This window comes from Sinocyclocheilus anshuiensis, unplaced genomic scaffold (assembly GCF_001515605.1).
Source record: "Sinocyclocheilus anshuiensis isolate Anshui unplaced genomic scaffold, SAMN03320099.WGS_v1.1 scaffold735, whole genome shotgun sequence".
Lineage (NCBI taxonomy): Eukaryota > Metazoa > Chordata > Actinopteri > Cypriniformes > Cyprinidae > Sinocyclocheilus > Sinocyclocheilus anshuiensis.
Genome location: NW_015548245.1, coordinates 163,745 through 179,875, shown reverse-complemented (window position 1 = coordinate 179,875; position 16,131 = coordinate 163,745). Strand labels below are relative to the sequence as shown.

The following is a 16,131-nucleotide window of genomic DNA, read 5'->3' as shown; positions in this document are numbered from 1 at the left end:
GGAAGTTAGTGGATGCTGACTGAAAGAGAGAGATAATATTTTATCAGTGTTGAGGGGGTAGCTTATGGAAGCCCATTTAGCATCATAAAAAAGGGAAAAAACATGCTTTGGTAAATTAAAATGACAAAAAGTAGTGAGATATTACATTATAATTTAGGGGAAAAAAAACAATTGACAACAAAAGATGAAATCAAAAAGTCATAACTATAGCAAATCAATCTCATTGTCATTTTGACTTGGTACGTGATCATTTCATTTTTTTATCTCATGAGTATGACATAGTATCTCAGTTTTGAATTTTCTTTTGACTTAGTATGTCATTTTTATTTTTTATCCCATGATTATGACTTAGTATCTCAGTTTCGACTTACCTCATAATTACTACTATGTCATAATTTAGACTTTTTAATCTCATGATTATGATACAGTATCTCAGATTTGACTTCTCATAATTTTGACTTAGTATGTCAATTTAGATGTTTTTATCTCATGATTATGATGCAGTATGTCCGTTTTGACTTTTTAATCTCATAATTATGACTTAGTATCTCATAATTTTGACATTTCGTCAATTTCGATTTACCAATGCATACGTTTTGTGAAGTGGAAACTGGCTTTCACAGAAGCTAGCTACTAATATCAATACTGCTAATAATATTTTGTAGAACTGTTTTTGTCTGTACAATGAAAGTCTGTGGTGACCAAAAAACATTTAGACCCACTGACTTTTATTGGATGGACAAAAACACAGACACTATTTCAAAATATCTTTTTTGTTTCACAGAAGAAAGTCATGGTGGATAGGAGTGACAGTAGTAGCATTTATTACAACAGGAGGAAAAACAGATAGCAACAGTAAGAGGAGAAGCAGGAAACTGCATCCCTAAAATAACCAGCCACTGCTGCACATTGGCCATTTCAGCTACATTCGTCTGCCACGTTAAGCCAAAACTCAAAGCACCACACCACTGCAGCTGCTCGCAATAACGGCAAAGTTCAATTCAATTCAAGTTTATTTGTATAGCGCTTTTCACGATACAAATCGTTGCAAAGCAGCTTTACAGAAAATTACGTTTCTACAATATATTTAGTAGTAGCTTGTCAGTGGTGACTATGTCAAATTGATGTACATATGGCAGAAATGTACGGTAAAATTCAGTTAATGACAGAATTAATAATGTAATCAAACAGACGATGAACACTACTAACAGCAATGATTATATGTTGCAATCAAACTTGTAGCAAAATTTGGCATGAGTATGGGATTTTTCAAATATATTTGGCTAATATTTTAAAATGTTTAAATGTAAAAATGAAATATATATATTTGCATAATATATTTGAGCAACAAATCAGCATATCAGAATAATTTTAATATGCTGATTTGTTGCTCAAATATATATTATGCAAATGAAGGATCATGTGACTCTTAAGACGGGAGTAACGATGCTGAAAATTCACATGAATTATACATTTAAATAAATTTGAATTGTAATCATATTTTGCAATATTACTGTTTTGAATGTATTTCTGAGCAAATAAATCTGCCCTGGTGAACATAAGACTTCTTTCAAAGACATTAAAAAAAAAAATTACAGACCCTCTCAGTTTTGCTGAAGGTGTCCTTTAAAGACATAAAGTCACAAAGAAACTAGATAACTTAATCATAATCAGTGTCTGTCCAGAATACTGTATTGAGACACCTTGAAGTGTTGCGTCTAAAGAATGTGGCACCTTCTTTAAAAATAACCAGATAACAATGCACACATTGCAAAGCTGTCTCTGCTCCTAATGGCCTCAGCCAGCCTTAGATGTGGGTGTTTTTTGAAAACCTCCTCACCCTCACACACCTCAGCCTGAGCATTAAAAGCTCTAAGATGGCTTGGTTTGAGTGGCAGCTGTGAAAAATGGTTAGAGAACAGTGAGGAGACAAGGGAATTCTGGGGCAGCAGAAGAAAAACATGCTTTGTCTTCGTTTTCAAGGAAAAAAAGACTGACTGACCTTTCCGAGATGTGAAAGTGCCTGAGTGCGTCACGCTTTATTTGAAGCAACAAACCTTGGTGGAGGGCGGCAAGAGGGCACCTGGACGTGTTTGAACACCGTCCGGTGAGACCATCTGCATTACTGAGAACAGTGAGAACAGCTCGCAGCAAAATAAACTCATGATAGGGACACTCGATGTGGCGTAGGCAAGGGTCTTCCCATGGCACTTGGAGGAGGTCACCTTGACACGTGTGTTTTCCCTCAGAGTGCTAAACCCTGTTAAAATGCTTTCAAGGTGATAAAGTGGCCACAGAACATTGAGAAGCATCAAGAAGAGTAACATCTTTGAGCTTATCATGCTCAATGCTAGATGGCTTGTTGCATATGGTGACCTGACATTGTGTTGGGTAATCTGAGTCACTAGGGGGCACTGTGTGTTAATTAACATTAATTATAAAGCGATAATTGTAGTTCCAGTCTGAAGGATCTCTGAAACTGTAGCTAGCCAAGCTACATGTTAATCATAACTTAAAGCAGTTAAACGACAAATGCTAAAATAGTTACCTACAAGTCACTAAGAAAAAGAAGCTACTTACAATGAATGCAGTTTTTAAAACAAGATGACATTTATCTCTGAAAAAAATCGGTAATATGCTGCACAGGAGTTAGCTTGTTAGCATGTAACTTGTTAAAGGATTACAACACTGTTCCAGAACAGTTCAACCCAAATATTCAGATGTGTGCAGCACATTTAATGGAGGATGCGGACTGTTTCCTGAACCAGTAGCCTACAATGCGTCTGTGGCACAAAGGCTGTTTCTATAAAGTTGGGCAGTTCCAACTTTGCAAGGACAGTCTGGCGCTTCTGACTCACAGCCTGTAAGTATGTTTTTTATATTTAAATAATTTGCCACTGATGATTCAAACGCGAGATTTCAGCAGTGTAGAGTAGGCTTGTTGTTTCTCCGATCACAAATGCAGACATGGTTTTATGTTTACGCAGCGTGATACTGCATCACCGTATGTTAAGGAATAATGTTCTTTTTAGCAACATCATATGACCCCTTTAATGTAAGTAGTGAAATTTGGTAAAGTCACTGCCTACTTTTGGTAAGTGATGTCCTAACACTGGTTCCACTATAGCTGCAGCCTAACTAGCCAGTTTGCTAGTGACACAGGAAGTTGTGCAGCATTAAAGAACAATTAAATATTTTTAGCAAGTAGCTTGTTACTACAAGAGCTATCTGAGCTGCTGTCACACCACTGAAAATGGTACCCAACACTGGTTTCATTAAGGTTGGAGGGCTAACTAGCCTGTTTGCTAATATTACCAGGAATGGCGCAGCATTGAATAAATATTTTGAGTACTCATAATCAATATTTAGAACTGCAATTAGATATTTATAAAAAAAAAAAAAGACTAAATATGCTGGACTGTAAGCTTAGCTAGCTAGCAAGCTTGTTACTGGAAGCTACACTGTTTTGTAAACAACTGTCTTGCTAATTAAATATGTAGTTAAGATGGTAAAGTCACTGCCTACTGAGTCAGTTTCTCCCCAACACTGATTCCACTAGTTGGAGGTTAACTAGCCGGTTTGCTACTAACCACAGGAAATTGTGTTGACTTTAATAACAATTAAATATGTGACCCTGGACCACAAAACCAGTAATAAGGGTACATTTTTCTAAATTGAGATTTATACATCATCTGAAAGCTGAATAAATATTTTAATAATAATAATAATTTGTTATGATATGACAATATTTGGCCGAGATACAACTATTTGAAAATCTGGAATCTGAGGGTGCCAAAAAAATCTAAATATTGAGTTTAGGTTGTGCAAATGAAGTTATTAGCAATGCATATCAGTAATCAAAAATTAAGTTTTAATATATTTACAGTAGGAAATTTACAAAATATCTTCATGGAACATGATCTTTACTTAAAGGTGACATAACACACACAGTTTCACCCAATCTCATGTTAATCTTGAGTACCTATATCCGCTGCTGCCCTGGAAAAACAAACTGCATCCACTGTTTACATAACGCTGGGTTCTTTAGGAAGCTGAACAAAGCTATCTTTCCCTCACAACCAAAAACACACTTCTTTGGATTGGAGACATTCTTCGCGAGCGAGTTGATGGGCGCGATCTAGCTCTGGTCGATACGTGCGCGGGCGCGTTCTTCCGGGAGAAATGCCCATATAAGGAGTTCCACCCTCGTTTACGTCATGAAGAGCCACGATCGAAAAAACCTCAGAAACTTGTACGAACCCGGAATTAAGATTTTTGGCACAGAAATACTCTCTCATTCTTCCAAATTGTTTTTTGAATCTTTGCCCATGCTTAGCATGAGAATCCAACTCTTTAACAGTGTAAACAACTCTGAACGCATGAAACAGCATTGTACCCCCTCCCCCACCCCCCTAGAAAAATACCCCAGCGACTTAAGACTGGTTTTGTGGTCCAGGGTCACATATTTTGATTGCATATTGTTAGCAGGTAACTTGTTACTGGAGGAGCTATGTGGTTTAAAACAGCTGAGCTACTGTCACACCACTGAAAAGTTAGTAGCTTAACTACTTTTACTCCCCAACACTGTTTCCAGTAAGGTTGGAGGGCTGACTAGCCTGCTACTAGCGCCAGGAGTTGTGCACCATTGAATAAACAAGTAATAATGTACTTAATTATAATTAATATTTAGAATTACAATTAAATTAGTAAATATTTAGCAAATGTTGCACTCTCAGCTTGCTAGCTTAGCTTGCTAACAAGTAGCTTTTTACAAGAAGAGCTATACTGTTTTGTAAACAACTGTAATGTAGTTAATTTGGTAAGGTCACTGCCTACTTTCCCAGAATACGTTTGCAAAATGTTAGTTAAAGATCACTGCATCTGGAAAGCATTTGCGGTGTACAAACATCTGATGGACGTCTTTAAGATGTCAGTTTTACATACATTGTATCATAAACATCTTAAAGACAAAACGTCCTATAGACGTATTGCAGATGAGCAACCACTCTAAAAAATACATCTTGCAAATGTAAATGCAGACGTCAAATAGACATCTCCGTGATGTACATGTGCTATCAGGGTTTAGTCAGTTACTCCCCACCCCTGGTTCCAGGAGTTGGAGGCTAACTAGCCAGTTCCCGTGGCACTACCAAGGGAAATAGTGTAGCGTTTCACATTTTAACGTGCCATAGTTTGGCAGAGATGCATTACACAATAATACAAAGTGACATGCTGCTGTGAAATCACCATGAGGCAGAAAGGCAGAAGTGACTCAAATTTTCGATGTCACTCAGACCTCAAGTTGACCATGCTGAACTTAGGGCGTTCTTCTTTTAGCGGTGAATGACATTGCCAGAGCAAGACCTAATTTGCACCCTTAGTATGCGTGTGTGTGTGTGTGTGTGTGTGAGAGAGAGAGGTTTGCATGAGACAGACCAAACCAATGCCAAAGAGGCAGTCGTGATTGAAGTCATACAGAGCATAGCTGGAGTCCCACCAGGTCCAAATGGGTCTCTACTGGGAGGCAGTGAAAGAGGAGGAGAAGAGGAACTGAGAAAGACAGAAGCCAGAGGGCATCCCAATGAGAAAGAACTACCAGTGCTATTTCCAGAATTATATTCAGAAAAGTGTTTATATATACACACACATATACACACAATTTTCTGAATTTAATAATATAAAGGTTGTGTATTTGGACAAAATTGACATTTTAATAATAGAGCTGTTCAGCATGTAGTTATAAAACCACAATTTCATACAAATTAAATTCATTATAAATTCATAATTTTTTATAGGTTTTGTAAACTTAATTTATTAAATGTTTAGTCATTCATACTGAGAAATTCAATGTTTTCTTACAAACTACACTCAAATTACACTTCTGATCATTAAAATAAATACTAAACACAAATGTTTACTCAATAAATGAAGTAAAAGCACTGTAGGAAATTAAACGTTTTCCCACCAAGCAAATCAACAGAAATAAATTATAAACATTTCTAAGTGTCATTTCAAACATTGGTTATTAATATAAAGTGATGTGTATGTGTTTTACCTCATTTAATTTTCACAGACAGCTCTTGATAGACGGTCCCTAGCCTTGTGGGAAGGGTCAATGATGTCCACAAAGCCACGTGTAAATGTCTTTCATATTCAATATGCAAGGCTGCAGTGTTCCTGTTTACCATAAACAAAAAGAGCACACCAACCTCCCTTCAGAGAGCAAAAGGATTGGGAACCTTCCAGTTATGCAACTACACACATTTATATTTAAATATTCCCTTGAATATTCTGATTGGAGGAACTATAGATGCTGATTTATCATTCCAAAGGAGGTCAAGTACCATGAGACTTGAGCTCATGAATTTCATGAGTGGGAAAATGAAGCCATAGTCATCCTTTTTTCAAATCCAATAAGCTACAAGTCATTGCAGTTCTGGACTTACATCACAGAAAAGGTTGAGATTGGCTTTAATGTAGGGCTCACATAAGAGCGTGTCCTCATGTGGTAAGATAATTTGAGGAAAGACATCATACAGAAGCCTGACACACTTTAACTAATGCTGTGAAGTGGAAATAAGGTGAGATTGCAGATAAAGGCAGTGTTGGGAATCAGTCACGCACACCTGCGCTAATACTGCTGATGCAGCCAAACACCACAAGACTAGAAAGCTCTCAGAGAGCAACGGTGGCAAAATATGCGATGATCTGTTTAGGATGAATCAAGCGCAGTGGACCAACACTTCCTCAGAGGCTACTGCAGGCTTTGAGTCGCTACTTTCAAATAATGAATGCTATTTTCAGCTAGCACATTACACTACAGCCACACAGAGTTAACGAATATAAATAGACAACCAGATTCTCCTGAAGTATGACATCACCTTTTGTTCCTCTGTAGGAATCTAAGACAACACAGCCATTTATATTCATTAGCTAGGTATCTGGGTAATTCTAACTGCATGCTATAAGCTAAAAATACATGCTAGGGGCTACAACAGGATTATCCATGGACATTGTCCTGTACATTTCTAGGGAAGAGTTGTAGTTGGAAACTTGGGAATTTCAAGATCATATAAAATATGAATTAGAATCTACTTAATTACAATTTTGCTAATGCTACATTGTCTTGGACCCGAAACTAGAATTACAGCTGCCTTTCTTCTGATGTATAGCAGTGAAAACTAAATTAAAATCTGAAGTGCAACTTTTATCAAAATACTTTCTTGTATCTCAGCTTAATAAGTGCAGGCAACTATAGGTCAGTCATCTGTAGGTAAGTTCTTTCAAAAAGTGTAAAAACTGTAGAATACTGACTTGCCCAATGCCATAGTATTGGCTCAACCAATGGCATGAGTTTGAGAGCGAGATCATGTGACCAATGGCAGATGGAGGGAGTATTTGGGGAAACCTGCACAGTAGTAGTCATTCTTTTTAAAATTTTGTTAAAATCTACTTAACAACATAGGCTCATTCGAAATATGTGCTTCTAGTCTAAATACATTTCTGCAAAACTGAAAAAATGTACCTATACATACGAATCGCTGCAGTTTCCAGTTGAAATAAACACTAGAGGCAGTAAAACTCCAACAACTTTTATTTCTTTTCACACAATTTACAGGTCCACAGTTTCAATTAATAAAGCCTAATTTTCCCACAATTACTTGAAGATTATTATGTTATATATTCAAAACAATTTTAACATGCTGCAAGATTTCAAAACTGATACTTTTGAATGGTAGCTCACGCAGTATGGAGTTGCACTTGAGTGGTGAAGAGCTCCGGTATGAATCCTGTGAAACTATACTTCGACAAAACAGTTCAAACCTGCATATAAGGAAATTCAGTTATATCAGTTTTGCATTTGTTAACACTATCGGGTAGGTTTACGGTTGGGTTTGGTGTAGGGGATATTTCCAACACGATAGATCATTAACTTTTAGCGACACTCCCCAGATATTTGAATTATGAACCGCCGCAATACGTACCTGAAGCAATGTAATAAAAACACAGCAATACGTGCCTATATCAACGTAAAAAAAAGTGCCAGGGTCACATATTGAACCTGTTTTAGCGCCACTCACTGAACATTTCACTTTGAAACTGTGGCGAAACGTGCAGTAAGGTACGTAATAACGGTGTTGCAGAAATGTATTTTGAGGCACGTATTTCGTATGCCAATGCTACACTGTTTGGAGCCAAAACTGGAACTACAGCTGCCTTTAAGAAGCATAGCAAGGCTGAATGAAAACCTCGAAGGTAAAACATACATTTTGAACAGAAAAAAACTTTCTTGTTTCCCAGCTTAATATGTGGAGACAACTATAAGTTGGTCATCTATAAATTACCTCAAAAAGTGTAATAATGGAAACATACTGACCTTCCTGATGCTCCATTATTAGCTCAACCAATGGCGTATCTGTGCATGTAGCCAATTGCAGATGGAGGGAGTGTTCAAGGAAACCTGCATAGAAATAATCATTATTTTCACGTGGTGGCACTAGTAGCAGAGAAGTTGAGCAGAAATAAATGCACATTTACATAATAGGCAATCTACAAGAACCTGGCTCACATAGCCAGATTTGATTTGTAAGCACGGCTGACATTCAGCTTGACGCTGGGACTCAGCATTCCTTGGCTTCTTTTAACAGCACTTCATTAAAAGCTTACACATCCTGGGGTTCCAGAGCACACAACATGCCATCTCTCCACAGTCAAGATGAATTAATATCCACTTGTTCATGCTCAAAAAAATAAATAAACCAAGCCGCCACACTGCAAAGAAAGGAATCCTGGTTAATTCGGAGACTCACTTTGATGCTTTTCTGCAAACACATCATTTTATTCATATGGATGAATATGTTAACCCTAAATAGGTTTAATTTATCCACCAAGTGTGCACCTGGACAAAGTTGTGGAGATGAGCACTAAGACTGGTTCAACAAGCAGCTAAATATACAGTATGCACTTCCAGGACTAGTTGTCAAATAACTGACACATTGATAAGTGAAGTTAAATTATGTAGATATTTTTCATATGTATTTTCCTTTAGTTTTTATATTTTTAGTGACTGTTCGCGAATTAGCATCTTGTGCTTTAGCTGTTAGCACAGACAAAGCTTCTCTGGAAAGTTGTCTATGAGTCATTCCCTTTAAAGCCCTGTTGCTATGTTAAACAAGTAGGCGAGCAATACTTTTTCTATCCCATAAGGCCACATGAGCTGAGGAGATGACAGATTGGAAAAGTCAAGGGAAAATTGATGCAGAACTGCTAGCCGGGGTACAATATTCTCTTTTCCTTGACTGATCAAAAACAGTGTGTTATTACAAAGCCTTGTTTGAGCTCATCAAAATTCTTATTATCATCATCATTATACTAAGTTTACATGCTAAGCCCTTAGCCTGCTAAAGGAAGGCTAAGTGAAAAAAACAAAGAAAATGTTCGAGCATTAGCAGCTTTGGTAATGTAACTGATATTTTTAACAATGGTGCTTCAGTTAGCATGCTGAGCTTTAGCTGTTAGCACAGTAAATGCTTTGTGGGAAAAGTCATCTCTTAAGTCAAATCTCTTTAAAATTCTGTTGCTATGTTAAACAAGTAGGCTAGCAAAACATTCTACTCCATAAGGCCACAGGAACTAAGGAGACTGGAAAAGTAAAGTAAAACAAAAATGGCACAGAACTGCTAACCGCTGTTGCCATGATCAAAGAGTGTGTTATTGTGAAATCTTTTATTCATTTGATAAGTCTAGCTATTTTTGAATGTAAAGTAAATCCCCCCCAACAACACGTCCAATCTATGACCAAATGAACCCAAAACCAGGCAAATTATACAAGGCTTCCTTAAGACCTAGTAGTCGATTTAAAAAAAATAAGCAGCTCTGCACATCCCTACTCTCAACACACTGCATTAATGGCTTGCTATCAGCAAGTGGGTCTTAAGACTGCAACCTAGCTGCAAGAGAAATGCGAGCAGTCACCATGCATTGTGTGTGTGTGGGGGGGGGGACGCGGGGGACTCCCTGCTGTCGGCTGCGTCTGTCTTTGTTTGTATCTTTGGGTTGGCCTGTTTGCCTCTGGGAATGTAATGAGCAATTCAGAACACAGCCAAGCATTCTGCCCCGCGATACATGCCAGAGTAACGCTGGGAGAGTCGCCAGAGAAAACAAAGCCATCACTATTGCAGAATCCAGACTACGGCAACAGGGTGCCATCGGCCAAAAGCACCGTGTGTTTCCGCAAGGGGCCGTCTGTCTGCTTCATGACTGGCTCATATTCTGTAATCAAGCTTTCGGGATGCTCTCGGTCCAACATGACAACACAAAATTCAGTCTCATAAAAGCGTCCCTTGGGCGTGAGGAAATTGCAGTCTGCATTGCACAGCGAGTACCTTGACTGTGCTTCTTTTGTGCTGTTGTCTTCAGAGAGCATCTAACAAGGAAACTAATCTCTTAATCATGTTCCCAGTGGCACCGTGAGTGGTGTCGCATCGTTCAAATGAAGACACACTGTGCAATATTTACAGAGGAGCTCAACACAATCAGGGCAGGGAGGAATTGCCTGGCAAAAGCAAAGATTATGAAAGAGGCCCCATTTCTTAGCTTTTTTCCCCTCAACATGATGACACAATGAGTCAGCGCTAAAGTCAATGGTTTTGTCGAACCTTTCAAAATTTGAGTTGCAAGCAAAAGCACTCTCAGATGAGGCCTAGGTATTGTAAACAGGGTCAAAACAGTGTCACTGCATTTACACAGAACTTGATTATGCACAGTCGGAGTGAACAGCAAAAGCCCAGGGTAGACTGAAGTCTATACTGGTTATGGTCATGGACCCCAATTTCCAAGCTGTCACAAATAAATAAATGCCCCTCTGGTAAAAAGCAGATAAGGCAGATGTGGTGCACTGAACAGGAAGACTGGGAAACAAGAAGAAAACCAGTGGCACAAAAGGAGACCTTAGAAACGCACTTCTTATCAAGAGGACCATCCCGGCCACCTAATAAACTGCTACACATTATATGGAAAAGCTGCTAAGCAAACAATATACAGATGAGCTACTGCATCTGCAGAGAGTCTCAAGTGCGCAACCAGCAGACAATTCACAATCCCATAAGGCCTCAAGAGATGACAGATTCTGTTGTGAATCTAAGGAGATAACAAAATCGCTGTTGGGTGAGATCTCATCCCCCATCCTCAATGCAAGATCAAAAACACAGTGCATTATTGTGATATCTTGTTATAGTTAATCAAAAGAGTTTCTTTGCATCCTGAATTATGTATTATACGCTAGATACTCTGCCTTGTCATCTATGAATTTTACAAGCTTAGTGTCATCTCAAAACACTTAAGGGCCATTCACACCAAAGATGATAACTATTGTTGGAATCACTTTCAGAATCTTTCATTTCAGAATCTTTCACTTTCATTTTCCAGCTGATGATGTGATGAACAATAAAAACAGTCTAGTGAGACTAGTGGAGTCTAAAGCCAAATTGACCCCCCTAGACCACAAAGGGGACGTAAGTCAAGGCAGAGTTGTGTGGGGCAGTCTTTGCTGCTCGTCTAAAGAAGTACTTTGAGCAACATGGCAGAATCCAGGTTAAACAATGGTACCATTTCATCGACAGCCAGACAGTCCTTGGTGTAATCCAGCGTGAGAGCTATGGTTTCCAGACTTTCTTCGCTAACAGGATTGGAGAGATCCAAGGCAGTACACGGCTTCAGGACTGGTGGTGGGTCCCTGGACCACTGAATATCGCCGATATTATTACTCGAGGGGCTTGGAGACTTGGCAAAAGACTTGGAGGAAGATTCAGAGTGGCAGCAGGGGCCAAAGTTTCTGAATCTACCAGTCAATGAGTGGCCATTTAAATCTGCAAAAGATGTGACTGCAACTGCCCGAGAGAGCATTGGTAAGATGCAAAATAAATCGTTTAGTGCTGCACTTACAAGAGCTCAAGTGAAAAAAGAACTCTCAGATAAAGGACATCGAAGACCGCCAGCTGGTTTAGTTATCCAAAACCTGGTGGATGGAAAACGATTTAGCAATCTGACTTATTTGGTCAAGACAGTTGCATGGGTCTGGAGAGCAGCAAAAAAGTTTGCAGCACAAAGTAAGATATTGGAAACTCTAAAGTGGGAGGCAGTTCCATCAAGAGGAGTTATCACTGTGACTGAACGTCAAGATGCCTTAAGAGATCTTTTCTTGGCTACACAAAGTGGTGTGACCTTTCCAACCACTACTACAGATCGACTGGTCGTCTATAAAGAGCAAGAATTTGGACTGCTGGTTTGTGGTGGAAGAGTTCAGAGCTTCAAAGAAGACAAAGTGGGTGTTCCTCTTCTACTTTACAGCACATGGATCTCACCATTGCTGGCTCGTGAGGCTCACAATGAGGGTCATGAAGGAGTGGCTGCGACTCTAATGAAGATGAGGAAGAAAGCGTGGGTCATCAAAGGAAGAAGAATTGCTCAAAAAGTTGTTGATAACTGCATAATCTGTAAGAAAGCCAGAGCCAGAAGATGTCAACAAGTAATGGGCAACTTGCCTCAAGAGAGGACTAGACCTGCAGCCCCGTTTGAGTTCACAGCTGTTGACCTGTTTGGACCCTATCAAGTCAAAGATGATGTGAAGAAGCGGGTCACAATGAAGGTGTGGGGAGTCGTATTCTGCTGCATGGCCAGTAGGGTTATCCACACAGAGCTGGGCAACACCATGTCAACTGAGAGTTTCTTGATGGCGTACCAGAGGTTCACTGCAATTCGAGGGCATCCTAAGAAGATCTGGTCTGACCCAGGCACCAACTTCATCGGTGCCAAATCTGTCCTGGAAGAACTATACAAGTTCCTGAATGACGTAGACAGGTATATTGTGGAGGAAGCTTCGGCTCAAAATGGAACCGACTGGCAGTGGAAAATCCAACCAGCTGATTCGCCTCATCGAAATGGTGCTGTGGAATCTGCTGTTCGCATCATGAAGAAGGCATTTCAGAGTCTGTGGAAAGAATCAGGCCTCAGTTACAGTGAGCTCCAGACAACCCTTCAGATCTCTGCCAACCTTGCCAATGAACGTCCGATAGATGCCAGGGTGCAGAGCCATGAAGACGGTGTGCAGTACATCATGCCCAATACGCTTTTACTGGGACGAGCATCTTCAAGTGGCGACTTTGAAACATTTTGACTTCATAAGCTACCCCTATAAGAGACTCCGGGAAATGCAGTGCCAGGTCAACAGGTTCTGGGTTCTTGGAGCCAGCTTACCGGTCCCAACCTGTTTGTGAGAAGCAAATGGCATAGCTTACAAAGAAACTTTGCTGTTGGAGATATCGTTTGGTTGTGTGACCAGAATACCTTGAGGGGCCAGTTTAAGCTTGGAAGAGTTGTAAATGTTAACCCAGATTTTTTTTTTATGCATCATAAAGTTTTCTTTTATATATTAAATTCAACACTGAGTAAAACGATTCACAAATCCAAGCTATCAGGCATTAAAGGCTGTTCACTTTCTTCACAAAGTTTTACACTAGATCCGTCAGCTGTTTCATGTCAGCCTCATCTTCATGAATGACTTCCTTCAGCTTTTCAAACCTTTTTAGCTGGTCGCTGACATGTTTTTCAACTGCCCTGCAAACACAGTGGGCTAGGGCCAGCCCACACCAAACCTAAATTGGCCCAGTGCGGGCTTGCCCAGGCAAGGCCCACAGCTTTGGGCTCACCGCAGGTTCTCTGTGAGCAGCCCACACTATGGGACTGCCCACATTAATCTAATGATGACCCAGTGTGGACCAGACATGAGCCTGTTAATAAGAATTTTGTGGGCAGTTTTCTTCCTTACCACTAGGGGTGCTAGGGTGTTTTAGGTTTCCTTAAGTAAAGCCATGTGGGTAGACAGAGTTAGCAGTAGTAGCCAGCATGGCTCACCTGCTGAACACATTGTGCTGTGTCCTGGTTGGGAAATGTGTCATTTCAAGCCGAGTCTACACAACTTTTTTTTTTTTTAAAGTGTACATTGCTGATGTTTTTTGCAGCGATGTTACATGTATATATGGCCTATGTTTGGACTGATGCTAAGAATTTAAGACCGTGTATTTGTATGCATTTTAGAAGGACTCTTTATTGGTGAGGTAATCGCATCATGGTCCAGTTTGAATATGGATTTAAAGTTCTTTTCAACGTGAGACCATAGTCTGGACTATTTTTGATTGAACTTTAATGTAATGAACCATTAATTAATGATTTATAAACATTAATAACCTGTGAAAGTGCACCTTAATGTAACGTGAACATCTGTGAACCAGTTATTAATGAGTTATAAACGTTAATAACATCTAAAAGTGAACCTTAATGTAAAGTGATCACCTGTGAACCATTTATTAATGATCTATAAATGTTAGTAACCTGTGAAAGTGAACCTTAATGTAAAGTGAACATCTGTGAACCATTTATTAATGATCTATAAACGTTAATAACCTGCAAAAGTGAACCTTAATGTAAAGTGAACACCTGTGAGCCATTTATTAATGAGTTACAAACATTAGTAACATGTGAAAGCGACCCTTAATGTAAAGTGATCACCTGTGAACCATTTATTAATGAGTTATAAACATTAGTAACATGTGAAAGCGATCCTTAATGTAAAGTGAATACCTGTGAATCATTTATTAATGAATTACAAACATTAGTAACCTTTTCTTTTACAGCACACTGGAACATTACTGAGCATAACTTCACACAAAAAGAGTGGCTTATAAAAGTAAACTCACATTATAAATAAGCATCAAATCTATACAACAAAAATATTTATGCAAAATCAATAAAGGCACCTAAATATTTTTATTGTATTGAAGGGCAGTGAGGAAGCAGGATTCAGATGCAGCAGTACCTATTATGTTTATTAAGAAGATTACTGAACTCGGGGAAATGTAGGACAACAAACCATTCACATAAAAACGTATTTAGACAACCAAATACTAAAACTCTACTACTCTATACTGTAGGAATATAATAGACAAAAGGAGAAAGGAACAAAATACAACAGAATGCAATAATATAAAAAAGAATCACTAAGCAAACAAACACATGTGATATTATATAAATACATGATCATATAGTGCATTTTTATTCTATTCTTTCAGGATCACATCACCAAAGTCTGTGTGTCTGTAGTTGCCTGTGTGTCACCAAAGCCTGTGAATGGAGCTAGCGAGCATCCGATGTCAAGTCACGTTTTCGAAAAAGAAGAAGTCACGCTGTTAGGATTGTTCCAACGTGCTCTGAAACGAAATTATAATCTCACAGTGTTTATTCATTTTACTGCTGAGCTAACTGTGAGGTGACACTGCAGAGTATATTGTTCAAGTGTTTATATGTGTAATTGCTTTGCTAGTTGAATTAACTAGTTACCATACAAATAAATAACCGCTCCGGTGCTCCCGTGGACGGTTCGCTCGCGTGCAGGTAACGTTACTGAGTGTGGATGAACAAATACTGAAGTTACAGTGGGCTTTATCATGATATCAAAAAGTAATTACTGTTTGCTTATTAATATGATAATGTTCTGTAACTGTGCTTTCAGTCATTGATTTAATTATTTACTCAAAACTGTTAAATTAGATAAAATATAAATATGTATATTATTTGGTGCTTAGTTATAATTTGATGGAATACTTTATTGTGTTTCTGAATTGTTTAATGTGAGTTTACTTGTATAAGCCACTTTCCATGTGCAGTTATGCTCAGTAATGTTCTTTAAGAAGTTTTGTTTACTGATATAGTGCATCAATAATAAAATACATTTAACCGAGAAAAAAACCTTCTGTGTGTGCATTAATAATTAATAAATGATTAGTGTGTCCACTTTACTTGAAAGTTCACTTTCACAGGTTAATGATGTTCATAACTAATTAATAAATGGTTCACAGGTGTTCACTTTTAAGGTTCGCTTTCACAGATTACTAACGTTTATAATTCATTAACAAATGGTTCACAGGTGTTCAATTTACGTTAAGGTTCACTTTTACAGGTTACTAACGTTTATAGCTCATTAATAAATGGCTCACAGGCGATCACTTTACATTAAGGTTAATTTTTAGACTTTATTAATGTTTATCACTCATTAATAACTGGTTCACAGATGTTCAC

General features: G+C 38.5%; 1 protein-coding gene across 2 annotated transcripts in view; it reads right to left on the bottom strand.

Annotated features, from left to right (window-relative positions):
- The window catches only part of LOC107655199 (leucine-rich repeat and immunoglobulin-like domain-containing nogo receptor-interacting protein 3), a 39,428-nt gene extending 31,004 nt beyond the window's left edge, over positions 1 to 8,424 (bottom strand). Inside the window, exons 1-3 of one of the 2 annotated variants that reach the window (XM_016442618.1) lie at positions 8,378 to 8,424; positions 6,056 to 6,177; positions 1 to 19 (exon numbers count right to left, since the gene is read on the bottom strand). The exon at positions 1 to 19 is cut by the window's left edge and continues 205 nt beyond it. The gene's annotated coding sequence lies outside the window, so the exon portion shown is untranslated. Of the gene's footprint in view, positions 81 to 6,055; positions 6,178 to 8,377 lie in introns of those variants that run through there. The other variant, XM_016442619.1, reaches the window with a different exon arrangement.
- Between the last annotated feature and the right edge of the window lie 7,707 nt (positions 8,425 to 16,131).